The sequence below is a fragment of the Nerophis ophidion genome, linkage group LG05 (assembly GCF_033978795.1).
Source record: "Nerophis ophidion isolate RoL-2023_Sa linkage group LG05, RoL_Noph_v1.0, whole genome shotgun sequence".
In the NCBI taxonomy this organism is placed as follows: domain Eukaryota; kingdom Metazoa; phylum Chordata; class Actinopteri; order Syngnathiformes; family Syngnathidae; genus Nerophis; species Nerophis ophidion.
This window is the reverse complement of record NC_084615.1, coordinates 34,172,845-34,188,585: the sequence shown is the minus strand read 5'-3', so window position 1 is coordinate 34,188,585 and position 15,741 is coordinate 34,172,845.

The window sequence follows — 15,741 nt, the reverse complement described above, 5'->3', positions numbered from 1 at the left end:
ATCTGCACTGTAACACAACATAAACACAACATAACAAATACTCAGAATCCTAAGGAAATCCCTACTCTTCCAGGGGCCAATATACATCTACGCTAGCACCAAACCATGCCCACCTCAACCGACGCACGGAGGGGCAGGGGGGGTAGTGGGGGGTGTATAATGGAGCCCAGAATAGTTATGGATGCATAGGATTCTGCGTATTTGTTATGTTGCGTTTATAATGTGTTACAGTGCTTATGTTCTCCCGAAATGTGTTTGTCATTCTTGTTTGGTGTGGGTTTACAGTGTGGCGGATATTAGTAAGAGTGCTAAAGTTGTTTATATCACAACCCTCAGTGTAACCTGTATGGCTGTTGAACAACTATGCCTTGCAGTCGCTTGTGCGTTGAGTCAGCGGCCACATATTAGATGTGGCCGGCCGGCACTCAGATAGCATAGTATTAAAGCGGACGCTACGACATGGTCAAGAGGACGTTTAAGGCATAGCTTTCACGGCACGACCTTAATACTATTGTCTGGGTATAAACATGAGAATGTTATTCTGGGTAGATTCCTGAGAGAGGCAATGAAATATGGAAAACCTCTCGGTAAAATGGGAGAGTCGGCAAATATGCAGCTGAGCCACATCAGAGTGATCCAAGAGCCGCATGCGGCTCCGGAGCCGCGGGTTGCCGACCCCTACTCTAGTCCAAGGAAGCAGAGCTGAATGGGTCGGTATGGCTTGGTCGGTAGAGTGGCCGTGCCAGCAACTTGAGGGTTCCAGGTCCGATCCCCGCTTGCGCCCTCCTAGTTATTGCCGTTGTGTCCTTGGGCGAGACACTTTACCCACCTGCTCCCAGTGCCACCCACATTGGTTTAAATGTAACTTAGATATTGGGTTTCACAATGTAAAAGTGCTTTGAGTCACTATAGAAAAGCGCTATATAAATATTGCCATGTTCTGTAGTCTGGATTATGTTTTGTTCTTTTTCTGCTAGTTTTGGACTCCATTAATTGCTGTTTTTTTGCACCCTTGTTTGTTTTAGTTTCCATGACGACTCCATTAGTTCCTGTTTTTGCACTCCCTTGTTTGGTCACCATGGCAACTCATTAGTTTCACCTGCCTCATTTGTTTGGACTCACGCACCTGTTTTAATCAGGAGAGACTATTTAAGCCCGTCATTTTCAGTTAGGCCGCCTGGCGACATTGATGTTCATAGTTCATGCTGCTTTGCTCATGCTACAGTAAGTCTTGTTTGTTTTATGTTCATAGTTTATGTTCAAGTATTAGCTTTGTTCCCAGCGTTAAGATTTGTGCCTCCACTGTGAGCGCCTTTTTTGTTTGTAGCTTTTGAGTTAAAATTTAAATCATGTTTTTACCTTCAAGCCATGTCTGGTTTTAGTCCGTTTGCATCACAGAAGAATAAATCTCGCGGCAAGCTGCGACCCCCCCCCCCCCCCCGTCTTGACAGATATAATTCACTTCAGGAATGCAAGACTTTGCAGTGATCACTTCGTTAAAAGGTTGTTTGATATACTTTTAATGTTTATTATTGCCCATTTAAGTGTTATCTTAATATTTGTTTTTCTTAAACACATTTTTTGCTCCGAGTGTTCCATAAAGCCCCAACTCGGTGAGTCTAGATAAAAGAAATCAAATGTGAGCGGAACCTAAAAGAGTTTACCATGAATTGATTAACGTGGACCCCGACTTAAACAAGTTGAAAAACTTATTCGGGTGTTACCATTTAGTGGTCAATTGTACAGAATATGTACTGAACTGTGCATTTTACTAATAAAAGTTTCAATCCATAAATCAATCAAGCTTTTACCAAAGACAAGAATCATCAATGACGCTTTCAGCACATAGACAATGTTGACAGCTGTAGTTATGTTTTGATAAAGACCGGGAAAACACACATGCTTAAACAGAAAAAAACTGAAAAAATAGGCAACAAACATGTCTATGGACACTGAACGGAATTAATTAACTCATATTATGTTTTGCATATAGTGAATGTTTATATTCACCTTGGAGAAAAGCAAACCACCAAGTTTAATTAAATAGTGGTATTTCAGTTTGAGCACATATTAAGATAAGGCCCCTTAGTTTGATATTCGCAGGTGGATTGGATCACTTCTCGTCGGAAAAGAGGCTCTAATTGGGACTTCGGAATGCAAACTAAAACAGAATAAAATAGAATGGAAGTGCTTTATTGATCCCTGGGGGAAATTCAGTACCACAGTTCGCTCACAATAAACAATGATAATAATAACAAATATAACGTATATAATACATGTATAATATATAACATAAATATATTCTACATATACAGTATTCTACATTTAAGTGCAGTCAAGGAACATATGCATTATACAGTCTGATGGCTGTCGGTATGAAGGACCTCCTGTGTCGTTCCGTGTTGCATTTGGGAGTCTGAGCCTTCCACTGAACGTGCTCATTCTCTCCGCAAGGTCCGAGTGTAGTGGGTGGGAGGTGTTGTGATAGTGATATACCCTATCCTTGAGAAGAGACTACATGTCCAGCCCAATGTCAAAATTTATGTTATGACTTAGAGCAGTTGCTTTTCAGACACTTACACACAAACTTCTCCTTTTACGGTCAGGATGAGCTCTCCTGACTTAGCACACACACAGAGCCAGGAAGGAGGAATACAAAAACGTAAAGGTAAGTTAAAGTTAAATTAGGTGTGATGAAATTGGTCCTCTGCATTAGACCCATCCCCTTGTTCACCAACCCTTGATGCTGAGTGCCTAACATGGAGGCAATGGGTCCCATTTTTATAGTCTTTGGTATGACTCGGCCAGGGTTCGAACTCCCGACCTATCGATCTCAGGGCGGACACTGAACAGATATAACTGATTGTTTGGTTTCTCCAAGTTGGGAGCGCCTCATTTTCTTGACCTAACCTCCTCTAGGAACTGCAGTCCTGTATAATGACACTCGCTTGTCGAAAAGCAACTTTTGGTTCAGTAAAGCGTCTCCGGCGTCTCTTTTGATCCAGCCGCACTGCCGTGTCGCCCTTCTGTCCAGACGAGGACGACAAGACCAGAAATACACATCAACCCAATGTTAAATCATGAAATGCAACCTTACCCAAAGCATATTTATCCCAGAGAGTCTTGATACCAATTTCCTTGACCCACTCACACACCAAGAAGTTGTAGACCTCCATGCTTTTCCAAGTTTTAATCTGTTTTGTCGTGTAGTTTACAATGGCGTCTGGAGCACATAATAGTTTGATATGTTTGGGATCTGCTCCGACATACTGTATAATCTTTTCTCACTCGACAAATATATATATTTTCTATAAAGTATAAGGATTTATTTCATTGCACAGTTTGATATTTTTTGCTCATATCTGCTTTTTGCAAGAAGATTTATTAAGCCTCTTGCGTACTCCGATAGTTTGTGCGCCGCTAGCTGTACAACCATACTTGCCAACCCTTCCAATTTTCAAGGGAGACTCCCGAATTTCAGTGTCCCTCCCGAAAATCAACCGGTTCAACCATTCTCCCGAATTTCTCCCGATTTCCACCCAGACAACAATATTGGGGGCGTGCCTTAAATGCACTGCCTTTAGCGTCCTCTCTCACCTGAAAAGGAGACCATTATGTATGTCTCCGTTATCCATAAGTTTATCTATAACCCATAAAGTAGGCAGACACAGAGCTATTTCTCAGCGTGTGTTTATTCCAGCCGGTACGTTAATACACTGACACACAACATCTGGATTACCATCATGCATTGCTTCAAAACTACGGCAAGTAGTAATGTCCAAAAATAAAACAGAGATGAAGCAGAAGAACGAAGAAGAGACATGGCGACGACGAGGCAGAACAAGAAGTACGCTTGTAAGTACTAAAATGATTGGAAACAAACATTTCAGTTCATCCAGGACAGCTCGAAGGGGAAGGAGTATGGTGCCTGCAAATTTTATAGATCAGACTCCTCCATTGAACACGGTGGCTGAACAGATATATTCATTCATGAACTGATTATATATATATATATATATATATATATATATATATATATATATATATATATATTAGGGCTGGGCAACGATTAAAAATTTTAATCGAAGTTAATCGCACTATTTCTCTGATTAATCGAGATTAACTGCATTGTATACGCAAAGCCCAAAAATGAATTCAAAAGTAGTGTGTAGTGCACCTTTATTGGAATATTCCCCCTCATGAACAAAAGCGCCAAAACATTTGTTGTGCAAACACAATTTAAATCAGTCCTTGTTAAACAGTAGCAGTTAAATAGCATATTTGATGAATCCATCCATCCTTTTTTCTACCGCTTATTCCCTTTCGGGGTCGCGGGGGGTGCAGGCGCCTATCTCAGCTACAATCGGGCGGAAGGCGGGGTACACCCTGGACAAGTCGCCACCTCCTCGCAGGACCAACACAGATAGACAGACAACATTCGCACTCACATTCACACACTAGGGCCAATTTAGTGTTGCCAATCAACCTATCCCCAGGTGCATGTCTTTGGAAGTGGGAGGAAGCCGGAGTACACGGAGGGAACCCACGCATTCACGGGGAGAACATGCAAACTCCACACAGAAAGATCCCGAGCCTGGATTTGAACCCAGGACTGCAGGACCTTCGTATTGTGAGGCAGACGCACTAACCCCTCTGTCACCGTGAAGCCCATATATTTATGAAAATCAACTAAAAAAATGTAAATACAAACATTTAAGCTTATTACTACCACTGCCAGGGTATTTAAGTCATCCTGTTTGTTATGGAAAATAAATATAATCTACATACAAATCTCTGAGCCACAATCATAACATCTGAACAGGCAATTTCTGAGGTAACAGCAGAAACATTTTTTTTATCAGGGATCTTATGTTTAAAAAAACTATATTATAGGTAGTGGGCTGTTTTAGGGAATTTTTGATCAAATTATCCATAGTAGCAATATTAATAATGTTGTGTTTATTCTGCGTAGTGCACTTAAAATAATTATGACCATATCTTGGAATTGATATGAGGGGAATTTTCCGATTGTTTGCTTGGTGATTTGATAAACTGAACACATATACATGGTACTATATTGTGATGTTATGAGCCAGGGAATAAAAGAACTACCCTACACAGCATGCAGCAGGAGTGACGAGCATGCGCGGTAGCCCGGTATAGGTTGTGTCACCATGACGGCATCTTGTATGTTGTGATATACAAGCTCTGAAAGCAAACGTTAAGAACTCAGCCAACACGCCTCGTCTGCATTATTCATAAATAGACGGACAACACATATACTCCGCTGCTTCACAGGCCGCTGGATGTAGACGGCAAAGTATTCCCATGCTAGCTAGCCGGTCTAGCAAGCACGCGTCATTCAGTCCAAAACGGCACTATCCATCCACATCCAGAATTGTCTGGCGGTCGTAAGTGATCCCGGAGTGACCACGCTGTAAGCCAGCCATGAAATTTGCAGAATTGTCCAGTATTTTTGCCAAATGTTCCATCTTTACCAAGAGCCCCTCGACGTCGAAGCCCGTCCGGGCGACACCATCTTGTTAAGAAAAGGCGTTTACAAAATAAAAGCATGTAAACAACATAAGCAAATGTGCGATAAAATAATTGTCGGCGTTAATAGATTGATGAGTTAACTCGTAATTAACGCATTAATTTGCCCACCCCTAATATATATATATATATATACATATATATATATATATATGTGTATATATATATATATATATATACATATATATATATACATATATATATATGTATATATGTATGTATATATGTATATGTATATACTGTACATGAATATATATATATATATATATATATATTCGAAATACTTGAAAATATATACACCCCCCTGTTCCCCCCCCACCACACCCCATCTCTCCCTAATTCGGAGGTCTCAAAGGTTTGCAAGTATGTGTACAACAGCTGTCTTAGCTTGGTTAACCATCACTGGTTTTCACATGACTTGTCGGAATACTGTACAAGTAACACCCCCTTGGTGGACCAGACAGCCATGAAAACACATTCAATCGCTTTATTAACCATACGGAACACAATCCAGGGAAAACATTCAACAGAGCTGCTGTAACTGCCAACAAGTAAGCTAACAAACACAACTGAGGTAATCCTGCTCTGTCTGGACGCTGACGCCACACGTCACTTGGCAACAAACACTGCCTTTTAAAGACACATACTAACACACCCTGCTCCCATTACTTGGATTCCGTGATGAGATTTCTTCCCGTAAGTGAACCAGTGGTGGTCAACCAAGCAGCGCGAGAACTATCGGAGTACGCAAGAGGCCTAGATCTTCTTGCAAAAAAGCAGATGCGAATAAAAAGTCAAACTACACAATGGAATAAATCCCTATACTTAATCAAAAAAAAGATTTGTCGAGTGATATCAAGGGTCGTGTTCTCGGACATGTGGAACTATCAGGTGCTCCAGACGCCATTCTACACGACAAAACAGAAGACAAGTTGGAAAAGCATGGATGTCTAGAACTTATCTGTGTGTGACTGGGTCAAGGAAATTGGTATCAAGACTCTCCCAGAGGGCTTCACCGTGGCAGAGGGGTTAGTGCGTCTGCCTCGCAATACGAAGGTCCTGAGTAGTCAGGGTTCAATCCCGGGCTCGGGATCTTTCTGTGTGGAGTTTGCATGTCCTCCCCGTGACTGCATGGGTTCCCTCCGGGTACTCCGGCTTCCTCCCACTTCCGAAGACATGCACCTGGGGATAGGTTGATTGGCAACACTAAATTGGCCCTAGTGTTTGAATGTGAGTGTGAATGTTGTCTGTCCATCTGTGTTGGCCTTGCGATGAGGGGGAGACTTGTCCGGGGTGTACCCCACCTTCCGCCCGATTGTAGCTGAGATAGGCACCAGCGCCGCCCGCGACCGCAAAAGGGAATAAGCGGTAGAAAATGGATGGATGGACTCTCCCGGGTATAAATATGCATTGTTTTTCTTACGTAAGGTAAATTTCATGATTTACCTTTGTGTCTACCGCCCTGTTTGTTGCTGTTGCAAGCGGCGTTTAGGAGTAGCTTGTTTTCCCCGTCTTTATCACAGTATAACTCCAGATGTCAACATTGTGTATGTGCTGAAAACTTCATTAATGATTTTTGTCTTTGGTAAAAGCTTAATTAACTCTTTTAGATTTTGCTCTCATTTCAGTTCTTTTATTTAGACTTGTCGAGTTGGTGCATTTTTGAAACACCTATAGCAAACGTGTTTAAAAAAAATACAAAACCCAAAACCAGTGAAGTTGGCAAATTGTGTAAATGGTAAATAAAAACCAAAAAATGATTTGCAAATGCTTTTTTCAACCTATATTCAATTCAATAGACTGCAAAGACAAGATACTTAATGTTCAAACTGGAAAACATTATTTTGTTAAACATGCCTGCAACATGTTTCAAAAAAGCTGGCACAAATGACAAAAAAGACTTAGAAAGTTGAGGAATTCTCATCAAACACTTATTTGGAACATCCCACAGATGAACAGGCTAATTAGGAACAGGTGGGTGCCATGATTGGGTATGAAAGCAGCTTCCATGAAATGCTCAGTCATTCACAAACAAGGACTAAGCGAGGGTCACCACTTTGTGAACAAATACGTGATCAAATTGTCAAACAGATTAACAACAACATTTTTCAACCAGCTATCGCAAAGAATTGAGAGATTTTACCATCTACGGTCCGTGACATCATCAAAAGGTTCAGGAATCTGGAGAAATCACTGCACGCAACATTGAATGCCCGTGACCTTCGATCCCTCAGGCCGTACTGCATCAAAAAGCGACATTGGTGTGTAAAGGATATCACCACATTGGCACAGGAACACTTCAGAAAACCACTGTCAGTAACTACAGTTTGTTGCTACATCCTGTGAAATCACTATATTCCTTGCAATAGCTCTTTGACAAATATTGTTCTTAAACTCTACTAAGCAAAGCGAAAGCTATTTATCAACAACACCCATAAACGCCACCGGCTTCGCTGGGCCCGAGCTCATCTAAAATGGACTGATGTAGAGCGGAAAAGTGTTCTGTGGTCTGAGGAATCCACATTTAAAAAACATTTTTGGAAACTGTGGACGTTGTGTCCTCCGTAACAAAGAGGTAAAGAACCATCCGGATTTATCCAGGCGCAAAGTTAAAAACCTTGCTGAAAAGTTTTGAGCAACATATGTTGCCATCCAAGCAACGTTATCATGGGTGCCCCTGCTTATTTCAGCAAGACAATGCCAAGCCATGTGTTACAACAGTGTGGCTTCATAGTAAAAGAGTGCAGGTACTAGACTGGCCTGCCTGTAGTCCAGACCTGTCTCCCATTGAAAATGGGAGACAGACACATACCTTGGACTGTTGAACAACTTAAGCTGTACATCAAGCAAGAAAGGGAAAAAATTCCACCTGAAAAGCTTCAAAAATTGGACTTCTCAGTTCCCAAACATTTATTGAGTGTTGTTAAAAGGAAAGGCCATTTAACACAGCGGTAAAAATGCCCCTGTGCCAACTTTTTTTGCAAAATGTTGCTGCCATTAAATTCGAAGTTATGATTATTTACATAAAAAATTACGTTTCTCAGTTTGAACATTAAATATGTCTTTGCAGTCTATTCATTTGAATTTAAGTTGAAAAAGATTGCAAATCATTGTATTCTGTTTTTATTTACCATTTACACAATGTGCCAACTTCCCTGGTTTTGGGTTTTGTACAAATAATATCAAGATAATATTTAAATAGGAAATAATAAACATTAAAAGTATATGAAACAAACCTATGACAAAGATATCACTGCAAACTTATGCATTCTTCGACCCTGCTCCCTTGGACTGGAATGTGAGCTTCTTTTTTTGTTGTCATTTTGTAAAATCTTGCACTCCTCTTCCCGTCTTGATTACCTCTCAAGGAACTCTGAAGGAATGTTTATCCTTTTCGGGATTTCAACGGTCCGTGCAGCCGTAAACAATGCAAGCGTAGGGCATTTTTATCCAAGAAAGGCAAAATTGCGCATAGTAGCCTTTGAGAACGGATGCTGACCATGCAATGAGCCAGACCAAGGGACGGCGTGGCGCAGTGAGAGAGTGGCCGTGCGCAACCTGAGGGTCCCTGGTTCAATCCCCACCTAGTACCAACCTCGTCACGTCCGTTGTGTCCTGAGCAAGACACTTCACCCTTGCTCCTGATGGGTGCTGGTTGGTGCCTTGCATGGCAGCTCCCTCCATCAGTGTGTGAATGTGTGTGTGAATGGGTAAATGTGGAAGTAGTGTCAAAGCGCTTTGAGTACCTTGAGGGTAGAAAAGCGCTATACAAGTACAACCCATTTATTTATTTATATGAAACGTCTCTCAACTGCATAAGCCAGATACAGTCGTGGTCAAAAGTTTAAATGCACTTGAAATAACGTCATGGCTCTCTTGAGTTTTAGAATGGCCTTCCCAAAGTCCTGACTTAAACAGGTGGACAATGCTGAAGAAACAAGTCCATGTCAGAAAACCAACACATTTAGCTGAACTGCACCAATTTTGTCAAGAGGAGTGGTCAAAAATTCAACCAGAGGCTTGTGGATGGCAACCAAAAGCGCCTTATTGCAGTGAAACTTGCCAAGGGACATGTAAGCAAATATTAACATTGCTGTATGTATACTTTTGACCCAGCACATTTGGTCACATTTTCAGTAGACCCATAATACATTCATAAAAAAAAAAAACTTTATGAATTTTTTTGTGACCAACAAATATCTGCTCCAATCACTCTATCACAAAAAAATAATAGTAGTAGTGTTACGGCAGACGCGCAGTCTACGTCTCCCTCCTCTGCGGGACCACCCGGAGGATCCGCTGACAGCGCGCTCGGACACGCTCACGCTGAGCACAGCACGCTCACTCAGCGACAAGCCTGCACTCAATTGTCAATCTGCACACTTGGTATTGATGAGGGCGAGCTGGATAAAAGATCAATGGACCCAAGGATCGGCGCGGGAACAGTAGTTTTCATGGTGTACCGTAAGCGACTGCTTTATGCTGTATTCTTGTTTTTCTCTCCTTCGCTTGACTTGTTCCCTTGTCCCTGCAGTACCCTCCGTCACCTGGTAAGTGAGCTGTGCATCTCACTTTTCCCCGTATCTCCTTCTGTCCTCTGACTGCCTCCCACGTTCCTCGACTCCTCGCTTGCCGCTGGACTCTGACGCCTCTCTCTTGCCCCGGATCCTCTCTGCCTGCCCCATGGGGTCACGATTCGATAATATATCGATTTTTTTCGATTCGATTCGATCCTCGATTCAACAACGATATTTTTCCAATTCAAAACGATTCTGTATTCATTCAATACATAGGATTTCAGCCGGATCTACCCTAGTCTGCTGAAATGCTAGCAGAGTAGTAGATTTTTTTTTTTTTTAAATGTTTTTATAATTGTAAAGGACAATGTTTTATCAACTGATTGCAATAATGTAAATTTGATTTAACTATTAAACGAACAAAAAATATTACTTATTTGTGGAAACATTGGACACAGTGTGTTGTCAAGCTTATGAGATGCGATGCAAGTGTAAGCCACCGTGACACTATTGTTCTTTTTTATTATTTTTATAATTGTATAATGATAATGTCAATGAATGATTTTTAATCACTGCTATGCTGAAATTATGACTAATATTGATACTGTTGTTGATAATATTCATTTTTGTTTCATTACTTTTGGTGTGTTCTGTGTCGTGTTTGTCTCCTCTCAATTGCTCTGTTTGTTGCAGTTCTGAGTGTTGCTGGGTCAGGTTTGGTTTTGGAATTGGATTGCATTGTTATGCTATTGCTGTGTAGTGATTTGTTGGATTGATTAAAAAAAATGATATTAGATTCTGAATCGCACAACGTAAACGATTTGATTCGTAATCGAATCGATTTTTCCCCACACCCCTAATATATATAAATATATAAGAAATTATTGAACATTACCCGTCTCTGGTGTCTGTTTGCCGTCATCTCCCCTTAGTTAAAACATCCATCCATCCATTTTATACCGCTTATTCCCTTTTGGGGTTGCAAGGGGCGCTGGTGTGTATCTTAGCTACAATAGGGCGGAAGGTGGGGTACACCCTGGACAAGTCGCCACCTCAAAAAATAACATGTAGAAACTCAAGACAGCCATGACATTATGTTCTTTACAAAAGCATGTAAACTTTTGACCACGACTGTATATGAAGTGTTGTTTTTTTTCAAGTAACGCATTAATTACTTTCCTTAGTAGTTGATAAAATTTATGAAAAAGTAATGCACTTTTTTTAAAAGTAATTTTTCGAACACTGATAATGAGACAACGTATGATGAGAAAGAAGCACAGTGGAGAAAGATCACTAAAGCAGTCGCTCCGCACACCAGCAACATTTGTGAATGAAAAAGCCTGCATTTATCCACTTGACTTGCTGAAAATATAGTATTTTACTTGATTATTTATTGACATACTACATTGTATTTACAGATATATTCTATTCAAGACAGAAGTTTTGAGTGTAATCTCAATGTTGGAGATGTACACTATATTGCCAAAAGTATTTGGACACCATTCAAATGATCAGAATCAGGTGTCCTAATCATTACCGTATTTTTCGGAGTATAAGTCGCACCTGCCGAAAATGCATAATAAAGAAGGAAAAAACATATATAAGTCGCATTTTTGGGGGAAATTTATTTGGTAAAACCCAACACCAAGAATAGGTTGAATAAGTGTATGTTATATGACGCATAAATAACCAACTGAGAAGGTGCCTGGTATGTTAACGTAACATATTATGTAAGAGTCATTCAAATAACTATAACATATAGAACATGCTATACGTTTACCAAACAATCTGTCACCCCTAATCGCTAAATCCCATGAAATCTTATACGTCTAGTCTCTTACTTGAATGAGCTAAATAATATTATTTTATATTTTACGGTAATCTGTTAATAATATCACACATAAGTCGCTCCTGAGTTTAAGTCCCACCACCGGCCAAACTATGAAAAAAACTGCAACTTTTAGTCCGAAAAATACGGTAAATAGCATAAACCAAAAACCTACCTACCTACTCCAGCCAAAGAGGGGGTCCAAAACATTCAAGGGTGGCAGCCACCACTAAGCCTGGTGTCTTTATACACAAACAAATCCTACGTGTGTAGTGTATAGAGGCCTCTGTCTAACCTTTCCCAAGAATAGACTGCAGATACTTACAAAAATTGAAAGGTAAAAAAAAATGAAGACAAAAAAAAAAAAACAGGTGGAACAAGTTTAGCAAAGAGCTTAACAAAAATGATTACAAAAAAAAGTAGCGCCATCAGTGATTTCCAGCGTAGAATTGTCATAAGATGCCACCTGTGCAACGAATCCAGTCCTTAAATTTCCTCGCTCCTAAATCTTCCAAAGTCAACTGTCGGCTTTCTTATAAGAAAATGGAAGAGTTTGGGAACAACAGCAACTCAGCCACAAAGTGGTAGCTCACGTAGAGTGACAGAGAGGGGTCAGCGGATGCTGAAGCACATAATACTAAGAGGTCGCCGACGTTCTGCACAGTCAGCTGCTACGACCACATTGTGCCGAGTGTGAAATTTGATGGAGGAGGAATTATGGTGTGGGGTTATTTTTCAGGATTTGGGCCTGGCCCCTTAGTTCCAGTGAAAGTAACTTTGAATGACAATTCCATGCTCCCAACCTTGTGGGAACAATTTGGAGCTTAGACTGAGAGCCAGGCCTTCTCGACCAACATCAGTGTGTGACCTTGTCTCGATTGGTAGAGTGGCCGTGCCAGCAGCTTGAGGATTCCTGGTTCGATCCCCGCTTCTGCCATCCTAGTCACGGCTGTTGTGTCCTTTGGGTAAGACACTTTACCCACCTTCTCCAAGTGCCACCCGCACTGATTTAAATGTAACTTAGATATTGGGTTTCACTTTGTAAAAGCGTTTTGAGTCATTATAGAAAAGCGCTATATAAATATAATTCACTTCATCTCACCAATGTGCTTTTGAAAGAATGGTCGAAAATTAATGTAAACACACTCCGCAACTTTATGGAGAGCCTTCCCAGAAGAGTTGAAGCTGTAATAGCTCTAAAAGGTGGACGGACATCATATTGAACCCTATGGGTTAGGAATGGGATAGCACTTCAAGTTCATGTGTGAGTCAACGCAGGTGGCCAAATATTTTTGGCAATATAGGGTATTTTATTCAAGACAGAAATATTGCTTCCTCAATGGAAGCTCTTAATTTAGTTCTTTAAAAATTAATTCCATAAAAAGTACATTTTATATCTGGTCTAAAAAAAACCCAACATTATTCAAATTAGAATTGTCCTATTGTGCAGTGTGTATGCAGTATCATTTCAAACTAGTAGGTTTTGATCAATTTTTTTTTTAAACTATCTCGTTCAATTGTATTCATTGGGTTCTTTTAATAGTAGGGAAAAAAATCGAATATCACATCTTTAGTGACAAATCTGAGATGCTATTTTTAGTCCTAGTTTCTCCATATCGCTTTGAAATGTTAGTACTGTGTACGTTTTAACCTTGTAGCCATTGCACACACCTTTTTTGAGGTATGACACCACAAATATGTCTTGTGTCGTAAGAATGTTCAGCCTGTTTGAACTCGCACTCCATCTTGCTTATGTGATCCCACGTCTGCAGCAATGACACCGCATGTGAAGCTGAACCCGGAAAAAGTTACATCATCCTTTTTTTTTTTGGTAGGCATGCTTTGAAAAAAAATGGAAACCGAAAAGGCTGACAACGTGGCACGACAGCAATTATCATTTCCATGTGCAATTATTGCAGGCGGAGCAGTAATGTTCCAGACTCCTTCACTTGGAGAAGCAGCCACACACAACAACATGAAGAACACTCTTCATACACATGTGGCAAAACTAGTTTAAATCATGGCAGTTTAAAAGGAAAAGAGTGACTTTTACTCTGTATCAGAATCAGAAACACTTTATTAATCCCCGAGGGGAAATTAAAATTTTCAGCACAATCCCATTCAAGAGCAGACAAGCATTACAGGGAGACAGAACAGGATCGCTGACAGGTCTGACAACCTCTGGCACCCCTTGGAAAAACGGTGAGAAACATGTAAATGCTGGGGTTTGGGGGGGGGGGGGGGGGGGGGGGGAGCGGGGCATCTAGAAAAAACAAAAAAATCAGTCTAAGTCTGGGCCCCTGGAGAGGCGGTCCAGACTGAGGCCAAGGGGGGAAAAAACTCATAGCCATTGCACACATAAACAAAGAGAGAAGAGGGAAACATCAAACATCAAAGAACTCAAAGGACATTAAAGACCTTAAAAGAGTAACCAGCCATTTCTACATACAGCTACAAAATTTTTTTATTAAAAATTAAAAAAACATATACATTGTGGTGGCCTCTGCGGTGTTCCACGCCATCGTCTGCTGGGATGGAGGAGAATGGCCAGAGACGGGAGCAGACCCAGCAAAGCAACCAAGAAAGCTGACTCCACTCTCGGCCGCCCACTAACTCTCGGCCAGTGTCCAGTCCTACAGCTAAGGCAGGGGTCAGCAGCCCGCGGCTCTCGAGCCGCAGGCAGCTCTTTAGTGCCGCCCGAGTGGCTCCCTGGAGCATTTTTTAAAAAGGATTGAAAATATAAACAGATGGGGGGAATATATTTTTTTTTTTGAGAGCAAACCCAACAAAACAACCAAGAGAGCTGACTCCACTCTCGGCCGCCCACTAACTGTCGGCCAGTGTCCAGTCCTACAGCTAAGGCGGTGGTCATCAGCCCGCGGCTCTCGAGCCGCAGGCAGCTCTTTAGTGCTGCCCGAGTGGCTCCCTGGATCATTTTTTAAAAAGGATTGAAAATATAAACAGATGGGGGGAAAATATTTATTTTTTTGTTCCATCCATCCATTTTCTACCGCTGATTCCCTTTGGGGTCGCGGGGGGGTGCTGGTGCCTATCTCAGCTACAATTGGGCGGAAGGCGGTGTACACCCTAGACAAGTCGCCACCTCATCGCAGATATTTTTTTGTTTTAGTATGTTTTTGTTTGAGGACAAAGATGACACAAACCTTCCCTATTGTTAGAAAGCCCACTGTTTAGAAATGTTTGTGTGTATGCCTCACTGATGAGACCATTTGGTGAACATCGTTTTATCCTACTAATATCGGTGGTTCTTGAACTGGCCATAATGCGGACTGTGACGCAACAGTTTCTTTACATGTTAAATCTTCCACTCTTTCTTTGTCTCATTTTGTGCACCAAAGGTTTTATACTGTGTGTGAATGCACAAAGGTGAGCTTTGTTGATGTTGTTGACTTGTTGGAGTGCTAATCCGGCTAATTAGGCTAGCTGTATGTACATATTGCATCATTTCGCCTCATTTGTAGGTATATTTGCGCTCATTTAATTTCCTTTACTTTTGTCCTCTTTGTATGTAATCTAATTTTGCATGTCTCATGATACATTATCTGTATGTAATATTGGCTGCATTTCAGATAGTTATTTGTGTGCTATGTTGTTCCAGACCACGTCGACACCTTTGGTCATTAAAAGCCGGTCATTTCCAGGAGTTATCTCACCTTCTAAACAGCATTTGATTTACTAATGGTTTCTAAATGTGTAGAATAAATATTAAATTTCAACATTTCTGTTAAAGAAGATTTGCGTCAGCCTGCGACACATAGTCATTTTGATAGTAGGCTAATATAGACACTTACATAATGTGTTGCCTTCATTATAAGACGTATG